The sequence below is a fragment of the Phragmites australis genome, chromosome 17 (genome assembly GCF_958298935.1).
Source record: "Phragmites australis chromosome 17, lpPhrAust1.1, whole genome shotgun sequence".
NCBI classification, from domain to species: domain Eukaryota; kingdom Viridiplantae; phylum Streptophyta; class Magnoliopsida; order Poales; family Poaceae; genus Phragmites; species Phragmites australis.
The window spans coordinates 28,432,840-28,444,500 of NC_084937.1; the positions used below are offsets into that span (position 1 = coordinate 28,432,840).

Here is an 11,661-nt window from a genome sequence, read left to right on the forward strand (position 1 = left end):
AGAGTTCCTTTGGCGGTATGCCGAGGATCGTGAGCGCATGGAAATGGACCACGTGAAGGCTGAGGTCGATCGCGTTGAGAAGCGTCTGGCGCTCAAGAAGCTTCAACGGGTTGTGGACGCATGGCAACCCTTGGAGGAGCAGGTCGAGCATCTTCACCGCGCCATGGATGATCTTCAACAGCAAGTTAAGCAAATCTAGGACCATCCTGGTCTGCTACCACCAGGATCTGCCTCTCACAACTCCTACATGGTGACGACCCAACGAGACACCGCTCTAGCATCTCTGATGGGAGTGCCATCGACTGATATGCACTCCAAGCCTGATGGCCATCACCATACTGATGATCATCGGGCATCGATGTATGGGTCGGTCATGACCTTCATGCCAACCCCGGTCGTAGGTACGCCACTGTCGCTCCCCACGTCAGTTCCATGGTCCCTTCCTCCTGACAAGATGCAATACTCGCCACACTAGAATTTGTCTGCATACATCGGAAATCCCATGATTAAACTTGATTTTTCGTGCTTTGATGGCGAGGGGCCCCAATTTTGGAAGCGCAAATGTGGGGACTATTTCACTGTGTATTTCATCCTGTATGAGCTCTGGGTGTGGCTGGCCACCTACCACTTCTCCGGCCAGGCGCCCTTGTGGATCCAAGCATAGCCGGCATTTATGTCATGGGTAGATCTGTGCACCTGACTGATTGAGCGATTTAGGCGCGACCAACACCAAGAGCTCATTTGGCAACTCTTCAAAGTGAAGCAGGTCGGCTCTGTCACTGGTTACGTGACTCGATTCGAAGCTCTTATGCAACAAGTCCTCGCTCACAATGAATCTTATCATCATGTTTTCTTCAGAACCCACTTTGTGGATGGCTTGAGAGATGACATCCGCTCTATGATCATCATGCACCATCCCAAGGATCTAGACACCGCGTACTCGCTGGCGTCATTGCAAGAAGGGGTGCACGACACATCACATGGTAGACCCGAGTGCATGGAGGGAACCATGGGTGTGCAAGGCACGTGGCACATTTCAGGACCCTCCTAGAGACAACTCCACAACTAATCATCACGGCATGGAAAGCGCACGGGAGTCAGAGCAACGTCCACTGGAGGGTCAGTTTATGACTCTGCGTGCCTACAAACGAGCACATGGTCTTTGCTTCAAGTGCGGAGAGTGATGGAGCATGGGTCATCATTGCACCCCAACTATGCAACTCCATGTTGTTGAGGAGCTTCTGGACATTTTGCAGCACCCGGACTCAAATTCAGAACCTCAACCATAAGATTATGATGAAGACACTCTTATGTCCATATCTCAGACTGTGTTATCAGGCACAGAAGGGCCAAAGACGATGCATCTCTGTGGGTTTATTGATAGTAAAGAGGTGTTGATCTTGGTTGACTCAGGGAGCTGTCACAATCTTCTCAGTGCTGCTACAATTGATAGACTTGCTCGCAATAGAACTCTAATTCCTGCTATCAAGGTCCGATTGGCAAATGGGGGACTTCTCACCTGTCATCAGCAACTATCTGAGTGTGATTGGTGGGTGCAGGGTTAGTCTTTCCAAATAGACCTTAGAATCTTGGACATCAGTTGCTATGACATGGTTCTCGGTATGGATTGGTTGGAGTTATATAGCCCAATGGTGCATAAATGGGACAAGAAACATATCTCTTTTGTCTACAAAGGGAAGGTAATTTATCTGCAAGGTGTGTATCCCAACTTGTCCTCTTGCACACTTTTGTCCATATCGCATTTACAAAATTGTTGCACCATAATTCTATTTAGCATGTTATTCATCTGTGTGCACAAGAGACTGTAGATGAGGATAATGTTCCACTCTCTATTCAACATCATATTCAAGAGCATGCTGATATCTTTGGGGAACCCAAAACCTTACCCCCCCCCCCATAGGCCTTGGGACCATAGCATACCACTCATGGCAGGAACTTCACCTGTTTGCACTAGACCATATAGATACACACCATCTCAGAAAAGTGAAATTGAACAACAAGTTAAAGAGATGCTTCAATCTGGATTAATCAAGCCAAGTGTTAGCCCTTTTTCTTCTCTAGTTCTTCTAGTTAAAAAGAAAGATGTAACTTGGCGCTTCTACATTGATTATAGACATCTCAATACCATAACAATGAAAAACAAGTATCCTCTTCCCATTATAGATGAGCTATTAGATGAACTTATGGGGGTTGAATGGTTTACAAAACTAGACCTGAGAGTTGAAAGTGCATCTAGGCCCCTGTTGTAGGTTTTGATGATTGACGACAAGCAATTAAGGGACTAATGCATAGAATTGAGCATGTGAATAGGTGAAAGTCCCAATAATGTAAAGGCAATGAAATTGGCGACCCTCAATAATGAAGAAAGAAGACAAGGCGTGAATATTTTGTATGATGCACTCTTATATTTATAATTGAGTTTAAGAAAACATCGAACTATTAAGAGGGTGCATTGCGACATTGCTTAGTCATGACTCAGTGATCAAAGTGCTCATATCTTGTGGCTAGATGAGAGACCACAAGCACAAAACAAACACTAAGCTAAAAAGACTCTATCATATCGAAAGTTCCGATTGAGCTAGAATGTCTGATTTTTAGGAATTTGGAGCTCTCGAATTCTCTTCTCTAGTCGAATCGAAAGTTCCAATTGGTAGATTGGAAGTTCCGATATGGTCATAATATCCATTTTTTTAGGAATCCGGGGCTCTCAGTTTTTCATTCTATTGAATCGGAAGTTCCGATGTGGTCAGACTATTCGATTTTCTCAAACCTAGGGTTCTCGGTTAGTACTATGTATTGAATCGGAAGTTTCGATTGGTTGAATTGAAAGTTCCAATCGGGGATATCAGAAGTTTCGATGTGGGATGAATCTAAGCATAATGGCTAGTTTTTGGGGGTTCCCTATTTATAACCCCCTCACCCTCTCAATTCGGACTGCTAGTTCCTTGCACAAGAAAAACATCTCTAGAGTCCCAAAGAGCACCTCTCCTCTCCCTAACTTTGTGATTCACCTTGTGAAAGGGATTTGACTGAGAGATCGAGTTAAAGTGAAATTAAGTCAATCTTTGAGTACTTGAGTTCATCTCCAAGCCTTGTTTCGTATGCATTCGTTACTATTAGAGATTGAGGCCTCCTAGACGGCTAGGAGTCACTCACGAGCCCTAATTGATTGTGGTGTGTCGTGATAAGTATGTGAATGCTAGATTTTGCCTTCGAAAGGGAAGTGTTGGAGGAATGCCCCAGCCTGGAGATATTTTAGATAGTGTACTGTGGTATTACTATAGCTGTCATAGTATCTTAGCCACCATGTGGTATGTGAAGAGGTGAAATACCAAAAGTACCCTTTTAGGCATGTGATTGTAACATAATATCTTAGGGACAGGCTGGTAATTTTCCTTGCCCCTTCTCTCTAAAAATATGCTCTCCAAGGGCAGGAGAGGGAGGACCCTAGTGGTTTTTTTCCCATTACACAAACAATATTTCTCTCTCTCTCCTTTCCACTCACATTCTCCGTCTTCAAGCTTAAGCCTCCTCTTATGAGTGGAGCTCTCGCCGTATCTATTGGGGCTTGCCTTCCATGTTCCAACAATGAGCCGTCAGTGAGGATGCGAACAAAGAGCCTTGCTGGAAGGAGAAAATAAGAGAAAGCACGTCCGGGACAAAGATCCTCTCGGGCCCCTCCAAACACATCCAGAATAAAGGGGATACAGCTGTGAGCGTCACCCCGTGAGCACGACCCCATTGGCGTCTTGCAAGTGAAGAGCTCGCACTTGCATCGGCCCGGGCTTACGTGAACGATGACTGTGGCGTCCTGCGAGCCGCTCCCGATACGGTCCAGAGGAAAAGCACATACGAGTGTAACTCCACATGCCCCTCTGACCTCGAGCGAAGGCTAACCCATGTGAGAGCAAAAGCAAAGGTAAAACACATGCGAACCTCCACGCACAAGGTAAGTGCATGCACCCATTTATTGTGCAGCAGTTAGATATATAATGTTTATTACTAGTGTTAGCTGGTGGTCAGTTGGACCTACAAATGGACTAGCTAGTACTCCTGCTACTATTTTCATTGTTACATGCTATTCTCTAGGCAAGCGTCCACTGCACCTAGTCACTATCAGCTTTGGGGCATTGGAAACCTTCGTTTATTAACACTAAAGATCTATGTCCAAGCTAGAAAGATAATGGTGAAAAATAGAGTAGACCCATTTAAATACCACGAGATAAGATTATAAATGCTCCACTATGCATGTAGTGGCAGAGATAGAGCAAGTAGCCAGTAAAAAATAGACTATCCCACCTGAAGCACACACTATCTATAGCAGAGCATGGTGCCGCAACACTTGACAAAAACTTTTGCGTTCACACTATGACCCAGGGATATTTACTCTCGTGATGTAAGAAATAGTACTATATTTTATTTACTATACGCAAAAGAGATAGTAGCATGCATGTGAACGGTACTAGAGGATGGCTCTTAACTTTTGTGGTACACGCGTTCTCTTGCCGCTAGCAAGCTTATCTTGTGTCAGTGTGCCAGAACATTTAATGCACCTTTGTTGTGGGCACTAGCTCCTATGGGTTATCATGCTACCATACACATATTCTAACAAATGTATGCAGCTAGCCGAGGGTGACCTCGAGCGTGTGCTTAGCTTTGACAGGTCCTTGAGTCACGTCAGCATGCCGTTCGTTCGGCCGCTCCGAAGGTTGAGCGCTCCGCACCATCTCCAGAGACCACACATGAGTACGAGCGCTCCGAGATACCTCTATGCTCCATGATGCCTCCATGATCTCCACTTCTCTGCACCTCCACGCGTGAAGCCATTGAACGGGAGCCTCCCTGAGCCACCATGCTAGAGCCTGGTTCAAAGCCTGACCAGACTGGAGCCTCCCTGAGCCACCATGCTAGAGCCTGGTTCAGACCCTGGTCCAGAAAAAAATCTTCTGCCAACTGGTATAGGTTGGTGTGGGCCCTAAGAACGAGGGACACCCTTATTCTATACACCGACAGTAGCCCCCAAGCTCCCCCGCGGATGTGATGGTTTGAGTGGTTTGTTGTATAGTCACGGGTGGACCTGGTCGTACCACCTGGGCCCTAGGTCAACCTGAGTTCACCCTTGGAGTGGCCATCAATGCAGACCACTTTCATGACGGGCCCATAAAACCGCATCCTAAGAGGAGGTTTTAAACTTCTAGAGAGAGAGAGAAACATTGTGGGAGAGAGACATTGATTTCTGCCAGATCTGAGAGAATTTCAGTCCCCAAAGCGCGGCCTTACAAATTTTAAGATGGCTGAGCCCCGCGTGACAGTTGGGATATTACGCTAACCCTATAAATTGGAAATCCAAAGCTTTCCAACGAAGCCTTTCATAATCCCCCACAGCCTCCAAGCCCTTGCGCACATAGTCCATCATCTCCATCTCCACTTGTGTCCCTACAGCACCACTGTTGCCTCCAAATGGCGCCGCACACTGTTAAAGAGATAGATTTTCCCAAATCCAGGTGCACTGAGGTGAAGCTAAAGCAGATGTGTGACAATCATCTGCTCCCTCGCCACCTTTCTTCGGGGTACCGCCCGGCAGAGAATGTGCCTGCTCCCCATGAGGAGGAGATCGTGATGTTTTCCTCTTTCTTTTTGGCCAGCCTCGTGCCATCCTTTTTTGAATTCTTCACCACCATCATCTCCTTCTACGATATCTGTCACCTCCACTCAATCCCAATTCCATCATCATGTTGGGCGTCTTAGCTCACATGTGCGAGAACTTCATCATGGTCGAGCTATGCCTCAATCTCTTTAGGTATCTTTTCACGGTCAGGTTGCAGACCAAGCCAGCCACCGGGAGTTGTGGATTTTGCCTTCACGATGTCATCGTGGGCTCCTACCTTGAGATGGGCCTTAAGTCATCGTAGTCGGGCTGGAGGGAAGAATGGTTCTATCTCAAGATGAAGAATTTCTTGGACAATATCCGCATGTCGAACAGACCGGCATAGGCCTTCGAGAGTTGGGGAACTCTCCAGCGACCACAACAGAGCTGTTGAGCCTCACAACCCGGGTCAAGAACCTTGCAAAAATCGGGCTGACGGGATTAGATGTTGCCCGTGACTTCATCAAGCGCTGATTGTGCTCTTTGCATAAAAGAGCACATTCAACATATATGTACACCGGCAGTGATGGTATCACCATGGAGAGATCTTTAGGTAATATCGCAACCGTTTCCATGGCACTCTTTGTTTATTCGTGCGGTGTCTTAAGTATACCTCTTATGCAAATCTCTCTAACGAGGCCATCGAGTCATGGGTCAAATTCCTCATGGCGGCAGCCTCGAAGGATGCCCCCCGCGAGGCGCTCCTCCATTGTGCAACCTCTCCCCGTCGGAGAGGGCTCGACTCAGATTGGTATGTTCGGCCTTTTCTTGAAACTTCCATCTTCAAGCTTTCCTCGGTCAGGGTTTGATAGTTTGCGTCGCCACAGGATCTTCTTCAGGTCGATGTCCTACGTCTGATAATCGATGAGATCACAGAGACCGCCCGGGAAGTTGATCTTGCTGCCAGCATGCCTTCTCCGCCGCTCAGCGCCACTTCGGTCGGCCACCCATCCAGTCATGATATCGGCCCAGTTGGTTACAGAGGTGACCAGATTGCTCAGAGTCGGGTAGCGACCGCAGGCGGAGGTTCTGTGACCAGCCACCCCGACCAGACTCGCTCCAACCAGGCCGCACCGACCAAACCAGGAGTGGTCAAGCTACCGCCGGCCAAGCACCGATGCAAGGGGGGAGACTGGCAGAGGGCCCGTCTATCGCAGAGGCATCCAAACGTGCTCGCGAGACGCTGAGCACCGGCGGCTCGATTGCTGGACTGTCCTTCCCGACCAGTCAACCCAGCAGCTTTACGAGGTCTAGGCTTATGCTCAGCACTCCACCGCCGCGGTAAGATTTTCGGTTAGGCGCAGATACCTAGAGTTTTCTCTTTTTTTTTTATTTAGAAAATCTGATGTCGCCGCATGTCCTCGACCCCCTTCACTGCTCCGGTTGTAACTCTTCCACTAGTACCTAAGCAACATGTTCCAGTAGGCAACCGAGAGACTTTGGTATTATGCAGCTATCTGATTGCACAGTCCCTGAGGTGAAGACTTGGCACAAAGAAAGGGAGGTGATGAAATAACTTGTGCATCGGCAACTAGCAAGAGCTCAACACCGTATGAAGCAATAGGCAGATAAATGCCGAACTGAGCGCCATTTTGCAGTAGGAGATCAAGTATACCTCAAGCTGCAGTCATACATTCAGACTTTGGTGGCCAACAGGTCCAATCAAAATCTTGCATACAGATACTATGGACCATATCCGATTGTGGCCAAAGTGGGCTCAGTAGCATATACACTTCAGTTACCACTGACAACCAACTTCACCCGGTGATACACTCTTCTCAGTTGAAGTGGGCAGTTTGTCCTTCTACCATCGTAAGTGACACCCTTCACCCTTCCATATCTGTTCTGCAGGCTGCCGCTGTTCCTGAAGAGATCCTGGATCACAAGCTCGTCAAACATGGTTCCCGAGTTCTTCCTCAAGTTCTTGTGCAATGGAAAGGCCTTCCCAAGCATCTGGCAACATGGATAGATCATCAAGATCTTCACATGCATCCTAAGGCTTCAACGGCTTGAGGAAAATCCGGTCTTGAAGCGGAGGGGAGTGTCATGACCTCTAGGTGTAGCTGGGTTCTGAGCTGGATGTAGGCACGCATGCGTCGTGCGTGGGTCGCTGTGGTGTGTGGTTGCGTGCGTACTGTGAACATCCGACAAGGGCGTGTTATAAGCCAGGGTCGCTCCCTGTTTTGATCATGGAAGAACAGAACGAACGAAACGGTGTTCCTGGGCTGGCACCTTCTCCCCCAAGTATTCCTCTCTCACTTGCTTTAGGTTTCTCTTGATTCCTTACGGGTCTGTTACACAAACCAACTTTGGAATCCATCGCGATCAATCCAACGCGCCGGCCGCGTCGGATCGGATGTGCAAACGCCGCGAGGGGCAAGTGTCGGTGAATCAGGAACTGGGGGTCCCCGAATCCCGAGGCCAGGCCAGCAATCCGCCACGTGGCGCCACAGTCCCGGGAGAGGGCGCTTGGGGCCACAGTCAGTGGTCCCCGAGTACCCAAGTTCCCCGATGATCTGCGAAGTCTAAGTACCGGGAAGAAAGTGCTCAGGGAGGTATACGGTGACCCCCAAGCACCCGAGTTCCCCGACGATCAGGAAAGCTAAGTCTGGGAGAAATGTGCCCGGGGCCGCGAGCGGTGGCCCCCTGGGCACCCAAGTATCCCGAGGACCCACTGAAGGAAGTTCCGGGAAAGAGTGCTCGGGGCTACGTGCAGCAGCCCCCGAGCACTCGGTCCCCCGAGGATCCGTACAAGCGTACCCGGGAGGGAGTGCTCGGGGAGGTGAACAGTACCCCCGAGTACTTGGTTCCCCGAGGATCAAGAAAGGGCATTCTTGGGAGAGAGTTCTCGGGGAGGTGAACAATGACCCCCGAGCATTCGGTTCGCCGACGACTCAGAGAGCCCCCTGACAGTGGCCCCCGAGAGGCCCACTGATGATGTGTCAGCCAGTCAAAGGCCCAAGGCCGCATTTAAAGAGCGCGCTGGCTTGTCACCTCCAACTGCTCCCGCCATGCTCGGTGTCAGTTCCTGCCACATTCTGCCAGAAGGGCGTGGGGTCATTAAATGCAAGGGTCCCATCCCGTGCCATCCGGCCTGTCTCGGGATAACATCGTAAGGGCCGAGGCGTTCCGTCTGCCGCACTGCTGTGGCAGGAGAACAAGATAGGGCAGGCATGCCGGGCCGCTCTGCGGCTGCCCGGTGGGCCCTCTCCACGGCGCCCGTTGCCAGTGCATTTATGGTGACGGATGACCGGGCGTGGGACGCATTTTTCACCCCCGGTTACTTCGCACAAAGGCTATGATGGCGCCCTTTCCATTTATGGTGTCTCGGAACTCGTGCCCCCCTCCCGTTCGGAGCACGCTACTGCCGGCGGGTATTTAAAGCTGCCGGCAGCATGGACAGAAATGAGGCTTGGAAAAGTTTTTCGAGGTAGCGAAGAGAAGAGAAGATCGAGAGCACCCAAAGCCAGCAGATACACGCAGACCGAAGAACAAGGAGCCTCAGGCTCTAAGATAGACAAACATTCTTGTAACCAGCAACATCCTTTTGGGACATTCTCAAGTCATTTATAGTATCCATACAGGAGTAGGGTGTTACGCCTCCGTGCGGCCCGAACCTGTCTAAACACTAGCGTATTTACTCTGTTCTGCACTAGATCATATCACCCCACCGGCCATCACATTCATACCCATTTATTTCTCCAGCGAACATATTCAAGATCATCCCCCGGCCGAATCTCTAAAAAGGGGTCCCTCAGGATCCCTGCGACAGGAGTTAACCCTCCGACAGCAAGGCAAGCCAAAGCGACAGCATCACATGCCTCCGTGACCACCTTGGGAACACGCTCGTCACGTTTCTGATCGACAGCATCACATTCCCGTCGCCAAGCACCACGACGGGTTCTGCCTCTGGCCATCCGCGTACACTGCACACTCCGTGCGTGCCAGCCCCTGGCGCGGGGGGCGCGGCGACGTGGTGCGGGAGTTCGCGGACGCCGCACGGGCGCGCGAGTCGACGCCGGGCTGTACCTCTCACCGTGGGACCGACATGACGAGAGGTACGGCAAGGAGGTCGCATACAATGAGTACTACGAGGCTCATCTCCATGAGCTCCTCACTGGGTTAGTGCCCATGGCAATGCACATAAACAATTCAAACAGAGCATGATAGAGCAATTGTTAATTGCGAAGTTTCAGCTTTGCAATTGCAGGTACGGGAGTGTGTCGGAGATATGGTTCGACGGCGCCAAGGGCAAGAACGCGACCAATATGACGTACCACTTCCAGGAGTGGTTCCAGACGGTGAAGCAGCTTCAGACCTCCATCAACATCTTCTACGACGACGGGCCTGACGCCCGGTGGGTTGGCGACGAAAAGGGATTCGCCGGAACCACCTGCTGGTCCACCGTCAACCGCTCCATGATCACCATCGGTGAGGCCGGCATCGAGAAGTACGTGCAGACATGCATGCACCTGCCTGGCACGGCCAAAACGTTCTTTGTTCATGGAGTCCACCGGCTAACAGATCATGCATGCGCCACTGTTGTGTGTCTCCAGGTACCTCAACGAGGGCGACCCGCGGGGGAGTGACTGGGTGCCGCTGGAGTGCGACGTGTCGATCCGAACGGGCTGGTTCTGGCACAAGAACAAGACGGCCAAGCCGCTGAGCCAGCTCCTCGAGATTAGGGATGTCAACGGGGCCCCGATCCCCGTTCCCCGACGGGGAATTCCCCTATTAGGGGACGAGGATGGGGCCAATTTTCTCCCCGCGGGGGGTTTAATGGGGAAAATTCTCCCCCGTCGGGTATGGCGGGGGCGGGGACGGTTCCCTGTCCCCCGTCCCTGTTTCCCCGCGGGGATAATTCCCCGAAATATTTAAACTCTCCATGGCCCATATATGCAAGAAACGGCCCAACTAAAGCCCAACCCACCAAAGCCCGTCAGCCAGCAGGCCTTTTATCGTGCTAACGTAGCGGGGACGGGTTCCCCGTCGGGTATATTTCCCCGCGCGGGGACGGGGATGGGAGAATTTTCGTCCCCGCGAGCGGGGACGGGGACGGGGACGGGGAAAATTTCCCCCAATCGGGGCGGGGATGGTTACCCATTCCCCGCGGGGAATTTCCCCGTTGACATCCCTACTCGAGATATACTACAAGTCGGTCGGCCGCAACTGCGTGCTCCTGCTCAACGCGCCACCCAACACCACCAGCCTGGTCAAGGACGCTGACATCGCACGCCTGCAGGAGTTCGGGACCGCCGTCATGACCATCTTCGGCACGGACCTCTCGGCGGGCAGCGCGGCCAGGGCCAGCAGCGAGCACGACGGGCGGGTCGGTGGGTTTGCGGCCCATAACGTGTTGGACGGTCGGGAGGACACGTATTGGACGCCGACGACTGAGGATGGGCGCCAGAACGGGTACTGGATCGAGCTGCGACGGCCGGCCTGCGCCGCGCAGGCGCAGCTGTTCAACGTGGTCAGGATCCAGGATCGCGCTGGGGCAGCGCGAGGAGCGTCACGAGGTGTACGTGGACGGTGCGACCATGGCCAACGGCACGATAGTGGGGCACAAGCGGCTGCACCGGCTGGCCCGCCCCGTCGCCGGGCGGACGGTGAGGATCTGGATCACGGCGAGGCGGGGCCCACCTCTTCTATCGGCGGTGGGCCTCCACCTCGACCCCTTCGTCGCAGCGGACACGATGTGACAAGCGCGGGAATGGTTGGTGTTACGTGGTCAGTCGACGTCGTCGTCCGAACCCAAAGCGAAAACCGCGACGTGCGCCGCCACCAACAGCGAACCGGCGAGAAAGCGGCGTTCGTTTTGGATTGATCTGGTTTCGTGATGAAGTTCGCAGAATAATTTGTTGGTGCAAGTGCAATGGCAACTTTTTTAGCGCCGTGCTGTTCGTGCTGTTTCCTCTGCAACTCGACAACTCGAGCCATTTACACGCGCACTCAACTTTGAGGATACGCGAAGCATTTCCTTCTCGAAACTG

At 51.7% G+C, this 11,661-nt stretch overlaps 1 pseudogene; it reads left to right on the forward strand.

Annotated features, from left to right (window-relative positions):
- Window positions 1-37: 37 nt before the first annotated feature.
- Window positions 38-11,370, forward strand: LOC133897060 (alpha-L-fucosidase 1-like; annotated as a pseudogene).
- The last annotated feature ends 291 nt before the right edge of the window (window positions 11,371-11,661 follow it).